The sequence below is a fragment of the Canis lupus genome, chromosome 17, assembly GCF_011100685.1.
Source record: "Canis lupus familiaris isolate Mischka breed German Shepherd chromosome 17, alternate assembly UU_Cfam_GSD_1.0, whole genome shotgun sequence".
Lineage (NCBI taxonomy): Eukaryota > Metazoa > Chordata > Mammalia > Carnivora > Canidae > Canis > Canis lupus.
In genome coordinates, this window is record NC_049238.1 from 51,047,746 (window position 1) to 51,071,056 (window position 23,311).

Consider the following 23,311-nt stretch of genomic DNA (forward strand, 5'->3'; position numbering starts at 1 on the left):
AATTTCGATGCCTTTTATTTCTTGCCTATTTGGTCTGACCAGGACTTCCAGTTTCATGTTGAATAAGAGTGATGAGAGTGGCATCTTGACTTGTTCCTGATCTCAGCAGGAAAGATATCAACTTTTCACTCTTGATATGATATGAGCTATAGGTTTATCATGTATGGCCTTTATTATTTCTTTCTAGGCCAAATTTGTTGAGAGTTTTTAATCATGAGAGTGTGTTAAATTGTGTCAAGTGTTTTTCTGAATCTAATAAGATGATCATATAATTTTTATCTTTCAGTCTATTAATGTAATGTGTCACTCATATTGATTTACTTGTGTTGAGCCATCCTTGCATCCCAGCGATAAATCCCACTTGATCTTGGTGTATGATTCTTTTACTGTATTGTCGGATCCAGTTTGCTAGTATTTTTTTAAAAGATTTTTTATTTATCTATTCATGAGAGATCCAGAGAGAGAGAGGCAGAGACACAGGCAGAGGGAGAAGCAGGCTCCATGCAGGGAGCCCGACGTGGGACTCGATCCTGGGTCTCCAAGATCACACCCGGGCCAAAGGCGGCACTAAACCACTGGGCCACCAGGGCTGCCCTAGTTTGCTAGTATTTTATTTATAATAATTAAAGATGTTGGTCTGTAGTTTTCTTTTCTTGTAGTATCCTTATTTGGCATTAGTATCAAGGTAATGCTGGCCTCATTAAATGAGTTTACGAGTATACCTTTTTCTTTAACTTTTTGCAAGTGTTTGAGAAAGATTAGCATTAATCCTTCTTTAAATGTTTGGTAGAAATTCACCAGTGAAACCATCTGGCCCTGGGCTTTCCATTGTTGGTTGATTTTTTTTTTTTTTTTTTTTTTTATGATAGTCACAGAGAGAGAGAGAGAGAGAGAGAGGCAGAGACACAGGCAGAGGGAGAAGCAGGCTCCATGCACCGGGTGCCTGATGTGGGACTCGATCCCGGGTCTCCAGGATCGCGCCCTGGGCCAAAGGCAGGCGCTAAGCCGCTGCGCCACCCAGGGATCCCCTGTTGGGTGATTTTGATTACTGATTCAATCTTCTTGGTTGTCCTTAGTCTGTTCAGATTTTTATTTCTTCATGATTCATTCTTGCTATGTTGTAGGTTTCTAGAAATTTACCCATTTCTTCTAGTTTATCCAATTTGATTTCATATAATGTACATAATAGTCTCTTAGGATACTTTGTGTGATATAGTTGTAATGTCTCCATTTATAATTTTATTTATTTGAATCCTCTTTTTTTTTCTTTGTCTAGCTAAATGTTTGTCAGTTTTGGTTGTCTTTTCAAAAACTGAACTCTTAGTTTCATTGATCTTTTTGAGTGTTTTTCTATTCTCTATTTCATGTATTTTTACTCTCATCTTTATTATTTCCTTCCTTATGCTAACTTTGTTGTTTGTTCTTCTTTTTTTAGTTCCTTGATGTACAATGTTATAATGTTAAAAAAGATTTTTTTTCTCAATGTAGGCTCTTAGAGCTGTAAACTTTCCTCTTAGAACTGGTTTTGCTACATTCCGTAAGTTTTAGCATATTGTTTCTATTTTCATTTTTCTTTAGATATTTTCTGATTTCACTTTTGATTTCTTCTTTGATCCATTGGTTGCTGAGAAGTGTACTAATTTCATGTATTTGTGAATGTTCCAATTTTCTTCCTGTTATTGATTTATAGTTTTATACCAATATGATTAGAAAAGATACTTGATATAATTTCTGACTTCCTAAATCCGTTGAGACCTAGTTTATGGCCTAACATATGATCTGTCCTGAAGAATGTCCTATCTGCACTTGAAAAGAATGTGTATTCTGATCCTGTAAAATAGAATGTTCTATATATATCTGGTCTATGGTGTTGTTAAAATCCACTCTGATTTGTGAATTTTCTGTCTATATTATTTATCCATTGTTGAGAGTAAGGTATTAAAGTCTGTACTCTTACTGTGTTGCTGTTTATTTCTCCTTTCAGTATTGCTAGTATTAGTATTTAGTATTGTTAGTATTTACTTTTTTATTGAGGTATAATTAACATACGTTATATTAGTTTCAGGTACACAACATGGTGATTTGATATTTTTGTATACTGTGAAGTGATCACCCAATAAATCTAGTTAACTTTCATCACTGTAACAAAATTTTGCGTGTGTGACGAGAACTTTTAAGATTTACTATTTTAGCAACTTTCAAATATATGAACATTCTTAACTGTTGTTGCTGTACATTATATCCCCATGACTTACTTATTTTATAACTGAAGGTTTATACCTTTTGACTCCCTTCACTCATTTTGCCCAGCTCCCACCTCCTGCCTCTGGCAACCACCAATTTGTTCCTTGTACCTATGAGTTCATTTTTTTGTTTGTTTGTTTTAGATTCCACATGTAAGTGAGACCATATAGAATTTAACTTTGTCTGATTTATTTTACTTAGCATAATGCCTGTATGTGTGTGTGTGTGTGTGTGTGTGTGTGTGTGTGTATGCAGCAAATTTTTCTTGTCAATATATCTATCTGTGGACACTTAGGTTATTTCCATATCTTGACTATTGTAATAATGCTACAATGAGCAAGGAGGTGCATAATATCTTTTTGAGTTAGTATTTTTATTTTCTCTGCATACATACCCAGAAGTGGAATTACTAGAGTATATGGTAGTTCAGTATTTGCTTTACATATTTAGCTGCTCCAATGTGGAGTGCATAAATATTTACAATTGTTCTGCCATTAGAGTCTGACTTTGACTATATATTTACCATTACCATTGAGTTTTAAACATTCCTATGTTTTGACATTTTTAATTAAAGTTTTTTCATTTCAGCTTGAAAAATTCCCGTAGGATTTCTTGTTTGGTTGGGCGAGTGGTAATGAACTCCTTCAGCCTTTGTTGTTTGGAAAAGTCTTTAGCTCTCCTTCATCTCTGAAGAAGAGCTTTGTTGGGAATAGTACTATTGCCTGATAGTCTTTTTTTTTTCTCATATTTTGAATATAACCTCTCACTCTCTCCTGTTCTGCCAAGTTTCTGCTGATAAATCTACTCATAGTCTTATGGAGGATCCCTTGTATATGACAAGCCACTCTTCTCTTGCTGCTTTCAAATCCCTTCATCTTTGTGTTGAGCAGAGCTGTTGAATCTCTGTGATGTACACTTGAAACTAATGTAACAGTGTGTGTCAACTATATTTCAACTGAAAAAGAACCTTTTTGTCTTGAGTTTTGGCAGTTTAATTATGTCTCATTGAAGTCTTTTTTTCTGGTTTAACCTACTTGGGTCTCATGAATCTAAATATCCATTTCTTTCCCTGGGTTTGAGGAGTTAGAGCCATTATTTCTTTGAATACACTTTCTCTCTCTCTCTCTCTCTCTCTCTTTCTCTCTCTCTCTTTCCTCCTGGGATTCCCATAATGCATATATTGTTTCTATTAATGATATTCTCTAAGTCTGGTGGGGCTTCTTCACTCTCTTATTCTTTTTCTTTTTGATCCAACGACTATTTAATTTTAAGTAATCTGGCTTCAAGTTCAAGGGTGGTTTTGGTTTTTTTGTGTTTTTGTTTTGTTTTGTTTTGTTTTTTTGTTTTGTTTTTTTTTGCTTGCTCAAGTATTCTAATGAAACTCTGTTGAATTCTTCAGTCATTGTATTCTTCAGTTTTAGGATTTCTGTTTTGTTTCTTTTTTATGGTCCAATATGTTTCTTTGTTGAACTTCTTATTTGTTCTTGCATTGTCTTTCTAATTTTGTTTGATTGCCTGTTGGCATGTTCCTATAGTTAATTGAGTTTCTTTAAGAAGATTATTCTAAATTCTTTGTTAGACAGTTCATATATTTTTTAAGCGTCAGTTATTGAAGCTATTACTTTTTTTGATGGTGTCACATGTACCTGATTCTTGGTGATCCTTGTGTCCTTCTGTTGATATCTACACATTTGAGGAAGCAGTCTCCTCTTCCAGACTTTATAGGTTTGCCTTTGTATGGAAAGACCTTCACTAGTCAACTCAGCATGATATTCTGGACAGGTCATCTGATAGCATCCACAAGCAGGCTAGGATTGATGTTGGGTTCTCTAGTTGGGTGAGGCTGCCACCCAGGCTCTCTGATTTCAGGGAAGGGGAGTCACTGACTGGGCTCTGATTGAGTGGGCCTGCTGACTGTGCTCCACATTTATCTGGACCACTATTCATGCTCACTGGTCATGTGAAGCTGTGCTCTGGGGTCAGGGAAGGCCAGTAGCTAGAGTCTATAATCACCTATGTTTGAACAGGGAAGCAGGCTATGCTTCCTGACAGGGCAGCACCACTAGGTGGACTCTGATTGGGCAGAGTTTCAGCCTGTGCTCCAGTCACTCCTGGTCAGGGTCCTCAGGCTGTGCTCTACATCCAGATGTGCCACTGGCTAGATTCTATCCAAGCAGGACCACAGGCAGGGCTTGGCATTAGAGTGCTTCAGGCTATGATCCATAGATCAGCCTGGGTTCTACCATTGGACAGGCCACTGGCTGTGCTCTGCTATTGGATGAGGTTGCAGGCCTCTGGTCAGGCAAGACCTCTAGCTATACTATGGCAGTTGGATGAGGATGGACAGTATTCTCTAGAATCAGGTGGTGTGACTATCCAGTCTCTCTGGTCAGGTGGGACCTACTATAGGCTATTCACAGTTGGCTGGGATCACTGGCTAGTTTCCCTGTCTAGGTAAGGCTTACAGAAATTGAGTGTGGCTATAAGCTGGACTCCAAGACTTCCCAGGGTTCCTGTTCAGGCTACCTAGTCAGGCAGGGCTGGAAGGTTTGCTCAGCAGTTAGACAGGGCTGCTGGCTTGGCTCTTCCCACAAGAGGAGCTGTAGGGTTTGCTCTGTGACTTCCTGGGGTCTCTGGCCAGCTTCCTGGTCAAACAGAACTAAAGCTATACTCAGAAGTTGGGTAGGACTATTGACTTACTTCCTTGTCTGGGTAGTGCTATCAAAAGGGCCCCACAGCTGATATGATCCATTTACTGGGGGAACCACACCAAGCAGAATTGCTGATCAAGCTCCCTAGCCAGACAGGCCCACCAGAACATCTATGCAAATAGGCAGTGCCACTAGCTAGCATCTGTTGAGTGCTGCCACTACCAGCAGAAACAGTTTTCCAAGTTCCATTTACTAGCTGCTTAAACTCTGTCCCTGCTTTGTTTCTAATCCCCAATTGTCTAGCCTCCGCTTACTCCCCAAGTGATTCCTATGAAGCAAGATCCAAGTGGGCCTTCTGAGAATCATCTGTCAATGTTTGGGAAAGTAGACGTCTACCTTAGGCCCTCTTTTTCCCACTGAAGAAATTGAAACCAAAGACCCAAGTGGGCCCTCTCAGTGTGGTACGGTGCCAGCCTGGGGAGGGGGAGCAATAAAAAGTGAAACTGCTCCTCTTATTCTTCTGATATGGTCTTTCTTGGTCACTGTGTCCAAGGGGGTGCTTCATCCTTACCTCAGATTCTGAGATTTTCACAAAGGTATCCTGTCTATAGACAGTTGCCACCACATTGGTGGTCTTTATGTGATGGTGAGTGAAGTCAGTGACCACCTATTTTTCTGACCTTTAATTCTTTTAATGTCAATGGTATGAGGAGTGACAGTCCTGCTTTCCTTTCTGATGTCTTTTAGTCTTTTTTTCTAGCTTCGCTAGAGGTTTATCAATTTTACTGATATTTGTAAAGAACCAATTTTTCATTGGTTTTCTTTATTGATTTCCTGATTTCAGTTTTATTGGTTTCTTTTCTAATTTTCATTATTTATTTTTTTCTACTTGCTTTAGGTTTAATTAGCTCTTCTTTATTCAGGTTTCTTTGCTGGAAGCTTTGATTATTGATTTTAGGGTTTTTTTCCCTGATATAAATATAATATAAATTTCCCAGAACCACTTTTGCTGCATCCCACAAATTTTTAGAAGTTTTCTTTTACTTTAGTTCAAAAGATTTTTTCTCTCATGAGACTTATATGACTTGTGTGTTATTTAGAAGTGTGTTGTTCAATCTTCACGTATTTGGGGGGTTATTTGAACCATCTTTCTGTTTTTATATCAAGCTCTTCATATCTATTGTGGTCTTAAAGCACGCTATATGTTTTCTCTTCTTTTAAATATGTTAAGATATGTTTTATGGCTCAGAATATGGTCAATATTAGTGAATGTTCTATATATATGACCTCAAAAAGATGTGTGTTCTGCTCTCATTGGATGAATTTTTCTGTAAATGTCATGTAGATCCACTTAATGGTGATTTTCAGTTCAGCTGTTTCTTTATTGCTTTTTTTGGCTGCTGAATCTGTCAATTACTGAGAGTGGTATGTTGAAGTCTCCTAACTATAATAGTGAATTTGTATATTTCTCCTTGTAGTTCTATAAGTTTTTGTCAAACATATTTTTAGGCTCTGTTGTTAGATTCTTACATATTAAAGGATTGTTATGTCTTTGTGAAGAATTGACCCCTTTGTCATTATATAATTCCTCTCTTTATCCCTGATAATTTTCCTTGCTCTGAATTCTGCTTTGTCTGAAATTAATTTACTCTAGCTTTTTTAAAATTTGTATTAGAAAGTTAAATGTTTCTTCCTTTACTTTTAATTTATCTGTCTTCCTAAAGTAGCTTTCTTGTAGACAGCGTATAATTAAGTCTTTTTAATTTATCCACATTGATAGTCTCTGTTCTTTTTATTGGTTTTTAGACAGTTTATGTTTGAAATGATTGTTGATATAATTGGATTAGTATCTACCATATTTATTAGAGTTTTCTAGTCATTGCTTTTGCTTTGTAAGGGTGGTGGTTTTTGTTTTTGTTTTTGCTTTTTTGTCTTTCATTCTTTCTGCTGTCCACAGTTTTAATTGAACTTTTTAAAGATTACATTTTTTTCCTCTCTTATGTCAATTATACTACTTTTTTAGTAGTTGTCCTGGAGTTTGCAATAAACCTACAAGAAATCTAAGTCCATATTCAAAGAACACTATAATATTTCATGGGTAGCGCAAGTACATCATAACATAATATTCTCAATTCTTTTTCTCTTAACTTTTATAACATAGATGTTAATTCATTTCATTTATCCATAAGCTGTATATACTTGATAAATACATTGTTGCTTGGAACAAACATCTGTTAGTTCAATTAAGAATAAGAAGTAGGGCAGCTGGGTGGCTCAGTGGTTTAGCACAGCCTTTGGCCCAGGGCGTGATCCTGGAGGCCCGGGATTGAGTCCTGTGTCAGGCTCCTTGCATGGAGCCTGCTTTTTTTTTTTCTTTTCTTTTTTTTTTTTTTTTGGAGCCTGCTTCTCCCTCTGCATGTGTCTCTGCCTCTCTCTCTCTCTCTGTGTCTCTCATGAATAATAAAATCTTTTAAAAAAGAGAATAAGAAATAGATTTTATATTACCTTCATTTATTCCTTTTTTAATGTTCATTATTTAGATGTAATTTTTTTATGTATACATTTTCTTTCTTTCTGAAGAACTGCTTTTAAAGTTTCTTGCAGAGCAGGTCTATTGACAAATATCCTTACTTTTTATCCATCTGGAAAAGGCTTTATTTCTTCTTCACTTTTGAAGGTAAGATTACCTGGGTGTAAGGTTCTATGTTGATGGGGTATTTTTACTTTAAATATTTCATTTCACTCTCTTCTTGCTTGCATGATCATTAAAAATAAGTCTTAAATAGCTCTTCTCCATATTACTTTATAGGTATGTTGTTTTTTTCTCCTCTGTCTTAAGATTTTCTCTTGTCTTTGATTTCCTCAAGTTTGACTATGATATGGGTAGGTGTCAATTTTTTGGTAATTATCCTGCTGGTGTTCTCTGCATATCCTGCATCTGCGGTTGGATGTCTGTCTTTAATTTTGGAAAATTCTGAGCCACTGTTACTTCAAATATTTGTTCTTTTCCTTTCTTTCTCCTCCTTCTGGCAATCCCAGTTACAGGTATGTTACACCTTTTGTAATTGTCCTACAGTTCTTGGATATTCTGTTCTTTTTCCATTTTTTCTCTTTGAATTCCAATTTTGTAAGTTTCTATTGACATTTCTTCAAACTCACTGATTCCTTAGCCATGTCCAGTCTAATGGTGAGCCCATCAAAGGCATTTGTGATTTGTATTATAGTATGTTTTTTATTTCTAGCATTTCTTTTTGATTCTTTATTAAAGCTTTCATATCTGTGCTTACTTTACCCATCTGGTCTTGCATGTTGTCTACTTCTTCCATTAGAGTCCTTAGCAAACTAGTCATAGTAGTTTTATTTATAGTCTGATCATTCCAGCATCCCTGTCATATTTGAGTCTGGTTCTGAAGGTTGTTCTGTCACTTCAGTTCTGTGTTTTGCCTTTCAGTATGCCTTGTAATTTTTTTGGTTGAAAGCTAGATGTGATGCATATTGGGTAAAGGAAATGGAGATAAATATACCTTTAGTGTGAGGTTTGATGATTATCTTACTGGGAGTTATGTTGTGTTTATCATTTGCTGTAGGTGTATCAGAGGCAAAAATTTCCTCTTTTGGAAAGAGAAAATTTCCAAATTTCAAATTTCTTTTGGAAAGATAAAATTTCCAAATTTTCGTTATCTTTGGATTTCCCTAGACAGTTAAAAAAGATAATGTCTGAGATATGCTGTTGTTTCAGTTGTATTCCTCTTGTATCATGTATTCCCCATGTATCATACTCTGTTGATATGTCATAATGCGAGAGGGCAAGTGTTCTCCTGTTTTGTTGTTTGATCTGTCTTTTAGTGAGCCTTTGCCCCTGGGATATTACCTTCACAAGTGCATCTCAGCTCCCCCTACCCACTTTGATGAGCTAGGGAGGCTAGGGAGGGCTAGAGTCCAGTACTCTCCTTCCCCCACGTGGAAGTCTGGACCTGAGTATTTATCTTTCCCAGGTTGGTTAGGCGCTGTTAAAACACCAGTTAGGTTCTTCTAAGATAGTTTTTTTGAGAGAAAGGCTTGCTAAGAACAGAATACTCTGGATGTATTTCAAGATGACCGCTGAAAATAGATACAGGATTTCTTTATAGAGTGATGAAAATGTTATAAAAGTGATTATGGTGCTGGTTGCACAATTCTGTGAACATCCTAAAGACCATTAAGTTGCACACTTTAAGTGGGTGAGTTATATGGTATATGAATTGTATCTTAGCTAAACTGTTCTTTTTTTAAAGATTTTTATTTATTTATTCATGAGAGACAGGCAGAGACACAGTCAGAGGGAGAAGCAGGCTCCATGCAGGAAGCCTGATGTGGGACTCGATCCTGGGAGTCCAGGATCATGCCCTGAGCTGAAGGCAGATGCTCAATTGCTGAGCCACCCAGACATCCTAGCTAAACTGTTAAGAGGGAAAAAAATAGCAAATGATCCCCCAAGTCCAAAACTGAGAGATATTTTTGTTTCCCTCTTTCTTTGGCCTTGGCTCTCTCCTGCCTCTTCTCCACCCACACTTCAAGTCAGTAGCCTCCAAGGAGCACTCAGTTTACAGCCCCTGCTGCCACAATGTCAAACTCCGTAGAAATATGTTATACAGAACAGAAATCAAAAAGTCATAGTATGTGAAGTTCCACACAAACTGGCAATTACACAGAGATTGAGAGGTCAGGCAGAGGGCGAGGGTAAGAAGAAGGACAAAGTTGACTCGGAACATGTTTAAATTCTCTTTGCCATGTAGCTCGCCTTATATTGTCAGCTAGAGGCTTTACTTCATTTATAGTCAGTTTTCCAGTTTGTTGTGTTTTGTTCATAATCTTTGTGTTGAGTTCTTTATATTTTTATTAGGTATGTCTATTGATTTTTTGTTCTCTGTACTACTTGCCCTTTTTTCCTATTGCATATATTTGATTTGAAATTTGCATGTGTACATTTTCAAGTTCCTGTAATATTCTAAGAGACAAAAGCCTTTTTGTCCAACGAGAAAAATCATTGATCAGAAGTAAAGGATATAGCATCCAGATTACCAGATAACCCGTCACGCAGCACACATAACTTTCCTAGCTTAGTCAAATACCCAACTGAGCAATATATTAAACTTGAAGAGTTCAACAGTTTACATTCCCACTGCCTAACATAATGCCTAACCTCTCATTTGTGCTCCATAAATATTTATGAATAAATGAATCAACAAATGGACTGCCTAGATAGCCTCTACCTAGCACTTGTAGGTGCTCTTCGATTCTCCATGGGCCACTATGCCTTTTTCTTTTCCAGGCCTGCCTTTCTGTCTTAAAGTCTCTGGAAGTATTGACCCTATTTAGAGTTTATAGCTATGTTGCCTTTCTATCCAGCAAGTAAAAGAAAAAAAAAAAAAACATGACTACTACTTTTTTGTGTTTAAATACAGAACTTGTAATATGTTGATAGTGACCTAGGGGTGGCACTGACTTTGCCAAAGAGCAGTAGAATCCCTTGAAATTGTATAGGGGAAACCGAGACTGCCCGTAGTCCTAAATTTTGATATCCCTCTTTGTTTGCAGTTCTGTTTACCTGCTTATACTAGATCTGGCTAAATAACAATTAAGTCGAAAGTTGCCAGGAAAATAACCATATCTGTCAAGACTCTTCTGCTGAGTCACAGAAATCCCAGCCACTTTGCCTTTGGAATAGCATTGCTAATTGATTGAGTCATTATGGGCCAAACATGTCAAAACACTTCAGAGACTAGGGCAGTGCTGGCATGAAGTTTCCGGGCAATTCTATAGAACCTGAGAATATTTTAATGTAAATAAATTGGTAGCTGTCTTGCAGGAAAGCATGTTGAAAGTTGTGTTATATTTGATAACCAAATACTGAGTGATTATGAAATTCTGAATTGAGATAGTACTGACAAGCCAGTGCCAGGATGTGATTTACTTCCTTTTGCTCTCAGAATAGTGTACCTGGAAGGTTATTGTTCAAGCTCAAAAAAAAAAAAAAAAAAAAAAAAAAAAAAACCAAGATTCTAAATATTTCAAACCATTTCATCTCCCCTTGTGTATGTATGCAGTAGCCTGATATTACAGCCCTACTCTCTAACTGCCATGTGCCCAGAAGCATAAATCAATACCAACTATGCTAGTAAAGCAAGCTGTGTTACTGAAGGGATTATGTCCTTTGATTTGCCAGGAGGCTGCCTGCTCTGACCGGGAGAGGAACATTCTCAGTTCATTTTGGTTCAGCTCAAGAATCCAAGAGAAGTAAATTAACTCTTCTAGATGTCAGTTTCCATAAAACATGGGGAGGAATCCTTTCTTCTCAGGCATGGTCATAATGATGAATACAGCATTTATTAGATGCTTTAAGCTCCGACATCTGTTAAACACTTTTGTATGGCTGTGTTAGCCTTGAAGGGTTGACAGTCTCCCTAAAGAGGAGGCAAACTACACTGCAAAAAGATAAAACCACAGTACAAAATGGTACATGATAAATGCCAAATAAGTGGTACAAGCAGTGGGAAGAAGAGGTGGGGGCAGAGGCTGCAATGGTGTGGAAGGGCTGCCAGAGAGACCAAGGGCCTTCACCATGCTGCAAGGAGGAAGGCAGGGCTGTACCCCAGAAGGAGCACGGCATCTCCAAAGAGTGTGGCTGGGGAAGAGGGCTAGGGTAAAGGCAGCTATAAACAGAAAGCCCTGCACACCTGTGAACTGGGATGATCCTAGCTCACTAAGTTCCTAGACAGCACCATTTAGAAGCTCTCTTTATCAATTCTGCCTGAATGTTCTAGTTCCTTTTGCTTAGTAAAGAAAATATGGTTCCACAGTCATGTGATCTTTTGAGATTCTTAGTCCCATTGGCACTTTAAATGGTTACCATAAGTAGTGGGGTTTCTTTCCCTGATTATAAAAGTAATACATATATATCATAGAAAATATTTAGTGTTTATTTATTTATTTATTTTTAAAAGATTTTATTTATTTATTCGTGAGAGACACACACAGAGGAGAGGCAGAGACACAGGCAGAGGGAGAAGAAGGCTCCATGCAGGGAGCCCAATGTGGGACTCGATCCCATGACTCCAGGATCACACCCTGGGCCGAAGATAGGCGTTAAACCACTGAGCCACCAGGCTGCTCCATAGAAAATGTTTTAAATATGGAGAAGTATACATTTGGAATAATACTGAGATATTATTTGCATGGATTTGTGTCTTACAGTTTTTGCTTAATAGTATCTTATAAGCATCTTCTCATATTGTTAAAAAAAACTATACAAATATCATTTTTAATATTCTACCTTAGGGAATATAATTTTTCTGTGGTTAGACATGTAGATTGTTTCAGTTTTAGCCTAGTGTAAGTAACACTGTGATGAACATCCTCTACATATATCTTTGTCTGGATTTTTTTATTGATTCCTTACGATCAATTCCTAGAAGTAGAATTACTAGGTTAAACACTGTGAACCTGTATGGCTCTTGTGGTATATTAACAAGTTGCCTTCAAGAGTAGTTTTACCAGTCTATGTTATGTGAGAGAGCCCATTTTAATCTTGCTGTGACCAGTATTAAATATTCTCACTTTTTAAAAATCTTTGATAATTTGATAAGCAGAAAGTATCTCACTGTTTTCATTTACATTTCTTTGATTGCTCTTAAGGCTAAATATTCTTTGATGGTTATTAGCCATTTATGGTTCTTTATCTGTGAACTGTGTGATAACATTCACGTCTTTTGCCCATGTTTCATTAAGAGCATTATGTTCTCTTATTGATTATAGCTCTTCGTGGTAAAGTTATTACTCCTTTCTCATTTTTACTAAAGACATTTTTCCTGGTTTATTTGCCTTGTATTATTGTCTTATTATCTACTGAAGCTTTAAATTTGTATATAGTCAAATCTATAACCCTGCTTTGTTTCTTTTACCGCTTTTATTCTTTTTTTTTTTTTCGCTTTTATTCTTCAAAAGTCCACTATTGGAAGGAAGATTAATAACTTCTTCTTTATTGGTCCATTTTTAAAATTAGATTAAGAATTCATCTAGAATTTATTTTGGATAAAGGTCTGAAATGAAGATTTAGTTTATTTTTGTCTCATGCGGTTCATTTTCCCAGCACTTTTGTCAATTAATTCATTTCCCCAGATTTGGCAACTAGATCTTTTAAATTTACAGTGCCTTTACTATTTAAAGAATGTGTGTGTGTGTGTGTGTGTGTGTGTGTGTGTTTGTGTGTTGTGTGTTTTCATGGGAACTAGGAAGTTGGGAAAGTTGGGAAAATCTTCCACCATGTTAATCCAGAACTAGATTCTATTTTTGGTGGGAACTTTTGAATCAAATGTTCTCAGTGAGTTTGATTTTATCAAATCAATGTTAACTACTTTATCTCCAATTGTTCTCATGGATGGGAAAGCACTTTAAATGTTTATTGACTCCTTTTTCTTTTTTTAACTAGTGTTCTCTGACACATACCTGTTTTTTCACCCTTAGGAATATGTCACCTTTATTCCTACTTTCATCCATAGTGGTTTTTGCCTTAAATGCTTTTTTTTTTTTTTTTTTTTTTTTAGCTATCTTTCATCAGCACTTCAAATCTTAATTCTTCTACCTAGTTTTGTTTGGTCCTCTGAATTCTAGTAGGACTGATAATCTATACATAATAATTGAGCACTTAAATTCATTGTATCCCATATGTAAATCTTATTTTACCAGATATTGTAAGCTTGCTGCAGAGACTGTTTCTTCTCTTCCTTAGCACCCAGCGTGAAGAATTTTTTAAAATCTCACTTAGATATATGGATCGGGTCTTTAGCTAAAATGTTAGAATGCACAGGATCCAGTGTTATATATTTACTGCCCTCTCTGCCAGCTTCTTGTGCACCCAGTATCAGGGTCTCTGTAAGACAGAGGTAAAATACATTCTCTCCATTTGAGACAAAAAGGAGTTGTAATACAAAAAGATAAAATGGGGATCCCTGGGTGGCGCAGCGGTTTGGCGCCTGCCTTTGGCCCAGGGCGCGATCCTGGAGACCCGGGATCGAATCCCATGTCGGGCTCCCGGTGCATGGAGCCTGCTTCTCCCTCTGCCTGTGTCTCTGCCTCTCTCTCTTTCTCTCTCTGTGACTATCATAAATAAATTAAAAAAATAAATAAAAATAAAATATCAAAAAGATAAAATGTTGTGCCTTCAATTATTTAAAGACCTCACTCAGAAGTCAGACCTCCCAAATTCAACCTTTTTGTCTTTCTACTAGTTCTTCCCCTTCCAAAGCTACTCAGTTCACAAATAAATTTTTAAAATTTAGCTCATATTTCTTGATGTTCAGCAGAACCATAGTCCCATACCATGCTAATAAGTGTCTAGCAGGGAAAGAATTCCATAATATATAAATTTGAGACATGCTGAGTTCAATGAATTCCAGTGGGTTTCTTTACACCAGAACTTCTCAGAACCTATACTATGGTGCTTACCATAGTACCAACTTACTGCCTGCAGAACTCTCCCCCTACCCCCTGCAGAGAATCTGTGGACAAACTTTGGGAAATAGTGCTGCTCTACTCCTTTTCCCTCTGCACTAATCCCTTCCTTTCCTGCTTCTGATATTTTGTTTTTGGTTTCTGTCTAGGTTACATTGTACAGTAAGTTGATCCTGCCTTTGTAAGATGCTCTGAGAGGGAATGCCTATCAGAGAGAATCCCTACCTTGATGTAATTACATCCAGTACCACAAACATAGCCAAAGCTTTACCATTTCAAAGAATGTTATTAGGTGGCATGTGGCATCTATGTCTCTGAACATGGGCAGCTTTTCTAAAAGAAATATTTTGAGTTAATGTGCTATAATTTAGCAATTGACTCTTTGTTGGGAATATAGATGATTTCCCATTTTTGCTATCAGGTGACTCCATAATACACATTTTTATGCAGTTGTAACTGTAGAAGAATGAAAATGGGACAGATATTTCAATTTGTGGATTGTCTCTCCCTTCCTTTTGTGGCATCCTTCTGCAGCATCAGTTGGGGAACTCCTTGCCTAGTCTTCCGCTGACAATTATGTCTGGAAATAGATGTCTCATTTATTGTTGTAGACCATAAATTATCAGACCAAACTCATCCTGTTGTCATAAAGATTGTGGCTTTATAGCAAATGGCAGATGGGTTCTGGTTGCCAATTTTCTGGTAATTCTATTCTTTTTAGCCACTAATCTCCACCTGCTTCCCTTTGGCTTCCTACTGCTTCCTCTAAATTAACATCACTGTCCCACCAGCATGTTCTGAATCCAGTGCTGTATTTCCTTCCACTTGTACTTGCTTTTCTTTCTTCTCCATCCCTTCTCCCCATTAACAGCGTCACTACCCAATCAAATACTTTAAGAAATCTTCAGTTGGTCCTTGATTCCTCTTTTCCTCCCACTTGCTCATTCCCCTGGATTTCAGGTAATTTATTAAGTGATGTCAACTCTGTACCCTTACAAAATCTCAAACCAGTTCGTCACTCTGTAGCTCCATGCTTCCACCTCAGTTGAACTCCTTTAATTGATCACTTCATGCATTGTTTCTTCAGTGGAGTCCATCCTCCACGGTGGAGCAGAACGATCGGATTTATCAGCCTCACACTTAGACAGCTTTGATCACTTCCCTTTGCCTAAATGATAAAGTTCAAATGTTCTTCCCCTGGATGGAATGTAAACTTGCTGATTCCAGTCTACCATAACAGATTCTTTTTTTTTTCTTTAAGTTTTTTATTTTAAACTTATGTATGTATAGTTAAATGTATGTATAGTTAACATACACTGTCACATGAGTTTCAGGTGTGCCGTATAGTGATTCAGCAATTCCATACATCACCCAGTGCTCACCACAAGTGCATTTCTTAATCCCCATCACCTGTTTCTCCATCCCCCAACCCATCTCCCCTCTGGTAACCAACAGTTTATTTCCTATAGTTTAAAGTCTATTTCTTGGTTTGTCTCTTTCTCTCTCTTTTTTCCTTTGCTCATTTGTTTCTTAAATCCCACATGAGTGAAATCATATGGCATTTGTCTTTCTCTGACTGACTTATTTCACTTAGCATTGTACTGTCCAGCTCTATTCATGTTGTTGCAAATGGCAAGATTTCATTCTTTTTATAGCCAAATAATATTCGATTATCTATCTATCTATCTATCTATCTATCTATCTATCATCTATCTATCTATCTAGCTATCTATCATCTACCTACCTACCTCATCTTCTTTATCCATTCATCTATAGATGGACACTTGGACTGCTTCCATAATTTAGCTATTATAAATAATGCTACAATAAACATAAGGGTGCATGTATCCCTTTGAATTAGTGTTTTTATATTTTGGGGGATAAATGCCCAATACTGCAATTACTGGATCTTAGGGTTGTTCTATTTTTAATTTTATGAGGAATCTCCATACTGTTTTCCTCAGTGGCTACACCAGTTTGCATTTCCACCAACAGCGCATGAAGGTTACTTTTTTTCCGCATCCTCACCAACACTTGTTTCTTGTGTGGTATGGGGTTTCTTTTTGCTTGTTCAACTTAAATTTTTTTTAATTTTACTTTATTTTAATTCAATTAATTAGCATATAGCATATTATTAGTTTCAGAGGTAGAGTTTAGTGATTCATCAGTTGTATGTAACACTCAGTGCTCATTACATCATGTGTCCTCCTTAATGCCATGTCCCAATTACTCAATCCCCCACCCACCCTCCAACAACCCTCAGTTTGTTTCCTATGGTTAAGAATCTCTTATGGTTTGTCTCCTTCTCTAATTTCATCTTATTTTATTTTTCTTTCCCTTCCCCTATGATTCTCTGTTTTGTTTCTTAAATTCCACATATGAGCAAAATCATATGATAATTGTCTTTCTCTGATTGATTTATTTTGCTTAGCATAATATCCTCTAGTTCATCCACATCATTGCAAATGGTAAGATGTCATTTTTTTGATGGCTGAGTGATATTCCCTTGTATTTTTATTTTAGCCATTCTGACAGGTGTGAAGTGATATCTCATTGTGATTTTGATTTGCATTTCCCTAATGATGAGTGATGTTGAGCATCTTTTCCTGTGTCTGTTGGCCATTTGTATGTCCTCTTTGGAGAAATGTCTGTTCATATCTTCTGCCCATTTTCAATTGGATTATTTGTTTTTTGAGTGTTGAGTTGTATCAGTTCTTTATATATTTTGCAAACTGACCCTTTAGCAAATATATCATTTCACATTCAGTAGGTTATCTTTTAGTTTTGTTCATTGTTTCTTTTGCTGTGCAGAAGCTTTTTATTTTGGTGTAGTCCCAAGACTTTATTTTTTGCTTTTGTTTCCCTTGCCTTGGGAGCCATATCTAGAAAAATGTTGCTATGGCCAATATCAGAAAAATTACTACCAGTGCTCTCTTCTAGGATTTTTACAGTTTCAGGTCTCACATTTAGATCTTTTTTTTTTTTAAGATTTTATTTATTTAATTCATGAGAGACACAGAGAGAGGGGCAGAGATACAGACAGAGGGAGAAGCAGGCTCCATGTGGGACTCAATCCGGGACTCTAGGATCATGCCCTGAGCCAAAGGCAGACTCTCAACCACTGAGCCACCCAGGAGTCCCGCATTTAGGTCTTTAATCCATTTTGAGTTTATTTTTGTGTATAGTATAAGCAAGTGTTCCAGTTTTCCCAACCCCATTTGTTGAGAGAAATGTCTTTTTTCCCATTGAATATTCTTTTCTCCTTTGTGAAAGATTAATTGACCATACATTGTGGGTTTATTTCTGGGTTTCCTATTCTGTCCCATAAATCTACCGGTCTATTTTTATTCCAGTACTATACTGTTTTGATTACTACAGCTTCATAATGTAACTTGAATCCTGGAATTGTGATACCCCAGCATTGTTTGTCTTTTTCAAGATAGCTTTGACTCTTCAGGGTCTTTTGTGGTTTCTACACATCTTAGGATTGTTTGTTCTAGTTCTGTGAGAAATACTGTTGGTGTTTTGATAGGGATTGCACTAAATGTGTAGATGACTTTGGGGAGTACAGACATTTTAATAATATTTGTTCTTCTAATCCATGAGCATGGACCATCTTTCCATTTGTTTACATCATCTTCAATTTCTTTCATAAATATTTTATAGTTTTCATAGTACATGTCTTTTACCTCTTTGGTTAAGTTTATTCCTAGATATTTTATTATTTTTGGTGCATTTGTAAATGGGATTGTTTTCTTAATTTATCTTTATGCTGCTTCATAATTACCGTATAAGAATGCAACAGACTTCTGTACAATGATTTTGTATCCTGTGACTTTACTGAATTAATTTCTCAGTTCTAGTAGTTTTTTGGTGGAGTCTTTGGGTTTTATATATATAGTACCATGTCATCTGCAAACAGTGAGTTTTACTTCTTCCTTACCAATTTGGATGTCTTTTATTTCTTTTTGTTGTCTAATCACTATGGCAGGACTTCTAGGACTAGGCTGAATAAAAGTAGTGAGAGTGGACATTGTCTTGTTCCTGACCTTAGTGGAAAAGCGCTAAGGTTTTCCTCATTAAATAGCTTCTTTTGTGCTTTTCCCTCTCATCCAGTGCTTCAGTCATACTTTCCTCCATAAGGCCTTGCTCTTTCAATATCTTTTTTGCCCTTATGAATACTGTTCCTCCACCAGCAATGTTCTTGGCTTGCTGAATAACACGAGTGAACAATATTAATTATATAAAGCTGAATGAAGGTATCACTCTGTTAGCTTTTTTGCTCCACCAATTTTTTTTGTATGTTGAGTAAAATTATAAGGTTCCTGGTCATAGACTGTCTTGTTTAAAAGGAAAAGAATGACAACACACAGATGAGTGTATTTGTAACTTTATTGCACTGATTCAAAGAATATGGTCCCTTTGAGGTATGCTTAATAGCATATTTTTTGTTTTAAAGATTTTATTTTGAAGTAATCTTCACACCCAAGCTGGGGCTCATACTCACAACCCTGAGATCAAGAGTTGCATGCTCTACTGACTGAGCCAGACAAGTACTCCACTTTGTAGCATCTTTTTGATAAATTTTTGTCACACCCTTCAGGTGCTTGAAAAAATGTGTATTTCCTAGTAAATGAATGCAATGTTACATATCCGGCAAATCAAACTTAATAATGGTGCTATTCCATCTACGAAAAGCCCACAGCAAATATAATTCTGAATGGGGAAGCACTGGGAGCCTTTCCCCTAAGATCAGGAACAAGACAGGGATGTCCACTCTCACCACTGCTATTCAACATAGTACTGGGAGTCCTAGCCTCAGCAATCAGACAACAAAAAGACATTAAAGGCATTCGAATTGGCAAAGGAGTCAAACTCTCCCTTTTCATCGATGACATGATACTCTACATAGAAAACTCAAAAGACTCCACCCCAAGATTGCTAGAACTCATACAGCAATTTGGCAGTGTGGCAGAATACAAAATCAATGCCCAGAAGTCAGTGGCATTTCTATACACTAACAATAAGACTGAAGAAAGAGAAATTAAGGAGTCAATCCCATTTACAATTGTACCCAAAAGCATAAGGTACCTAGGAATATACCTAACTAAAGAGGTAAAGGATCTATACCCTAAAAAGTATAGAACACTTCTGAAAAAATTTGAGGAAGACACAAAGAGATGGAAAAATATTCCATGCTCATGGATTGGCAGAATTAATATTGTGAAAATGTCAATGTTACCCAGGGCAATTTACACGTTTAATGCAATCCCTATCAAAATACCATGGACTTTCTTCAGAGAGTTAGAACAAATTATTTTAAGATTTGTATGGAATCAGAAAAGACCCTGAATAGCCAGGGGAATTTTAAAAAAGAAAACCATAGCTGGGGGCATCACAATGCCAGATTTCAGGTTGTGCTACAAAGCTGTGGTCATCAAGACAGTGTGGTCCTGGCACAAAAACAGACACATAGATCAATGGAACAGAACAGAGAATCCAGAAGTGGACCCTCAACTTTATGGTCAACTAATATTCGATAAAGGAGGGAAGACTATCCAGTGGAAGAAAGACAGTCTCTTCAATAAATGGTGCTGGGAAAATTGGACATCCACATGCAGAAGAATGAAACTAGACCACTCTCTTTCACCATACACAAAGATAAACTCAAAATGAATGAAAGATCTAAATGTGAGACAAGAATCCATCAAAATCCTAGAGGAGAACACAGGCAACACCCTTTTTGAACTTGGCCACAGTAACTTCTTGCAAGATACATCCACGAAGGCAAAAGAAACAAAATCAAAAATGAGCTATTAAGACTTCATCAAGATAAGAAGCTTTTGCACAGCAATGGATACAGTCAACAAAACTAAAAGACAACCTACAGAATGGGAGAAGATATCTGCAAATGATGTATCAGATAAAGGGCTAGTTTCCAAGATCTATAAAGAACTTCTTAAACTCAACACCAAAGAAACAAACAACCCAATCATGAAATGGGCAAAAGACATGAACAGAAATCTCACAGAGGAAGACATAGACATGGCCAACAAGCACATGAGAAAATGCTCCGCATCACTTGCCATCAGGGAAATACAAATCAAAACCACAATGAGATACCACCTCACACCAGGGAGAATGGGGAAAATTAACAAGGCAGGAAACCACAAATGTTGGAGAGGATGCGGAGAAAAGGGAACCCTCTTACACTGCTGGTGGGAATGTGAACTGGTGCAGCCACTCTGGAAAACTGTGTGGAGGTTCCTCAAAGGGTTAAAAGTAGATCTGCCCTACGACCCAGCAATTGCACTGTTGGGGATTTACCCCAAAGATACAGATGCAATGAAACGCCGGGACACCTGCACCCCGATGTTCATAGCAGCAATGTCCCCAATAGCCAAACTGTGGAAGGAGCCTCAGTGTCCATTGAAAGATGAATGGATAAGGAAGATGTGGTTTATGTATACAATGGAATATTACTCAGCCATTAGAAATGACAAATACCCACCATTTGCTTCAACGTGGATGGAACTGAAGGGTGTTATGCTGAGTGAAATAAGTCAATCGGAGAAGGACAAACATTATATGGTCTCATTCATTTGGGGAATATAAATAATAGTGAAAGGGAATAGAGGGGAAGGGAGAAGAAATAGGTGGGAAATATCAGAAAGGGAGAGAGAACACGAGAGACTCCTAACTCTGGGAAACAAACTAGGGGTGGTGGAAGGGGAAGAGGGCGGGAGATGGGGGTGACTGGGTGGCGGGCACTTAGGGGGGCACTTGACGGGATGAGCACTGGGTGTTATTCTGTACGTTGGCAAATTGAACACCAATAAAAAATAAATTTATTATTAAAAAAATAATGGTGCTATTCAAATCTTCTGCACTTTTTAAATATTTTTAATCTGCCTTATTAATCATAAAAATTAAAAGTGATAAAAATCTCCCTCTACTCTTGTGGCATATCAATTTATTCTTATAACAGTGACAAGTTTTTGCTTTTATAGTTTTGTATCTTGAGACTATGCTACTGGGTATATAAAACTTTAAAAATTTTGTCTTGGTGAATTCTCCTTTTACCAGTACATAGTGACTATTTATTCCTAGTACTTTGGTTTGGTTTGGTCCTAGAGTCTATTTTGCACGTATTTTCTTTCTTTTTTCCTTTTCTTTTCGTATTTGCTCAGTTTGTCTTTTTCCATTGCTTCACTTTGAACTTTCTGTGTCCTCAAAGTTATATTTTTGATTTATAACTTGTCTCTCATGTAGTTGGGTTTGCTTATTAATAAAATATGAGAACCTCAATCTTTTAACTCATTAGTTTAGACCATTGTTCTCATATTTTTATTTCTAACATCTTATTTGTGCTATTTATCATCCCTTTTCTTTGTTTTTAACTTTTCCTGCCTTTTATTTTTTTATATGGCTTTAAAATATTAGCATTACATGGGGACACCTGGTGGCTTGGCGGTTGGGCGTCTGCCTTTGGCTCGGGTCGTGATCCCGGGTCCAGGGATCAGGTCCCACATCGGACTCCCTATGAGGAGCCTGCTTCTCCCTCCGCCTGTGTCTCTGCCTCTCTCTCTCTGTCTCTCATGAATGAATAAATAAAATATTTTAAAAAATAATAAAAATAAAATAAAATATTAGCATTACATGTATGAAATACAGGATGCAAAAAGAAATACAGGATGCAAGCAAGTATTTTCTAAAATTACTTAATACCTTAAATTACTATCAGTCTTTGACACATATACCAAGGATTTTATATATGTGTGTGTATATATATGTGTATATACACATATATATACACACACATACACATATATATACACACATACACAAATATATATATTTGTGTGTATATATATATACTGTATATATATAGTTGTTTTATACGGTGGTTGTCAATTCCCCTGCTTCCTATTTACCTGACAATTTGCTTCTGATTAAGGGGGCAGAAAACATACTGTCCCTAAAACATTTATTTTGCTTTTGCCATTATTTAGTTGATAGAGAAGTCAAATTTAATATATCCACCACCACTTGGCTGTTTATGTAACTTGAACACCAATTCACTGATGCGACTTCATGAATGAAGTTAGTTCCTCCCTAGTTACTACCAGAATGGCAATGCTTTGGTAATGGTATGAGCTAATCAAAGTGAATACAAAACCTAAATTCACACTTTTCCTTAAAACATGACAACCCACGTACACCTAGATCAAGATTTTAAAGATGTTGGAGAAAAGAAATAATAAACAACTTACACATTCAAAGATACAACTTTACTCTTGAGCAGCCCCAAACCATGTATTTCCTTGCATGGATGGTACTACATTTCCCTTCCATGTCTCTGCTTATACTATCTTCCTCCTTGCTGGGACAGCCTTCCTCTAGCCTTCCTCTTTTCCGTGTTGTTTTTTAAAATAAAGGGACATTTGGGTGGCTCAGCAGTTCAACGCCTTCGGCTCAGGGAGTGATCCCGAGGTCCTGGGATCGAGTCCTGCATCGGGCTCCCTGCAAGGAGCCTGCTTCTCCCTCTGCCTATGTCTCTGCCTCTGTTTCTGTATGTGTGTGTGTGTGTGGGTGTGTGTGTGTCTCATGAATATATAAAATCTTAGAAAAAGAAGATGTGGTTTATGTATACAATGGAATATTACTCAGCTATTAGAAATGACAAATACCCACCATTTGCTTCAACGTGGATGGAACTGGAGGGTATTATGCTGAGTGAAGTAAGTCAGTCGGAGAAGGACAAACATTATATGTTCTCATTCATTTGGGGAATATAAATAATAGTGAAAGGGAATATAAGGGAAGGGAGAAGAAATGTGTGGGAAATATCAGAAAGGGAGACAGAACGTAAAGACTGCTAACTCTGGGAAACGAACTAGGGGTGGTAGAAGGGGAGGAGGGCGGGG

At 37.0% G+C, this 23,311-nt stretch overlaps 1 protein-coding gene across 9 annotated transcripts in view; it reads left to right on the plus strand.

The window, feature by feature from the left end:
- The window catches only part of EXOC6B (exocyst complex component 6B), a 628,567-nt gene that overhangs the window by 551,018 nt on the left and 54,238 nt on the right, over nucleotides 1-23,311 (plus strand). The gene's annotated exons all lie outside the window — the stretch shown is intronic.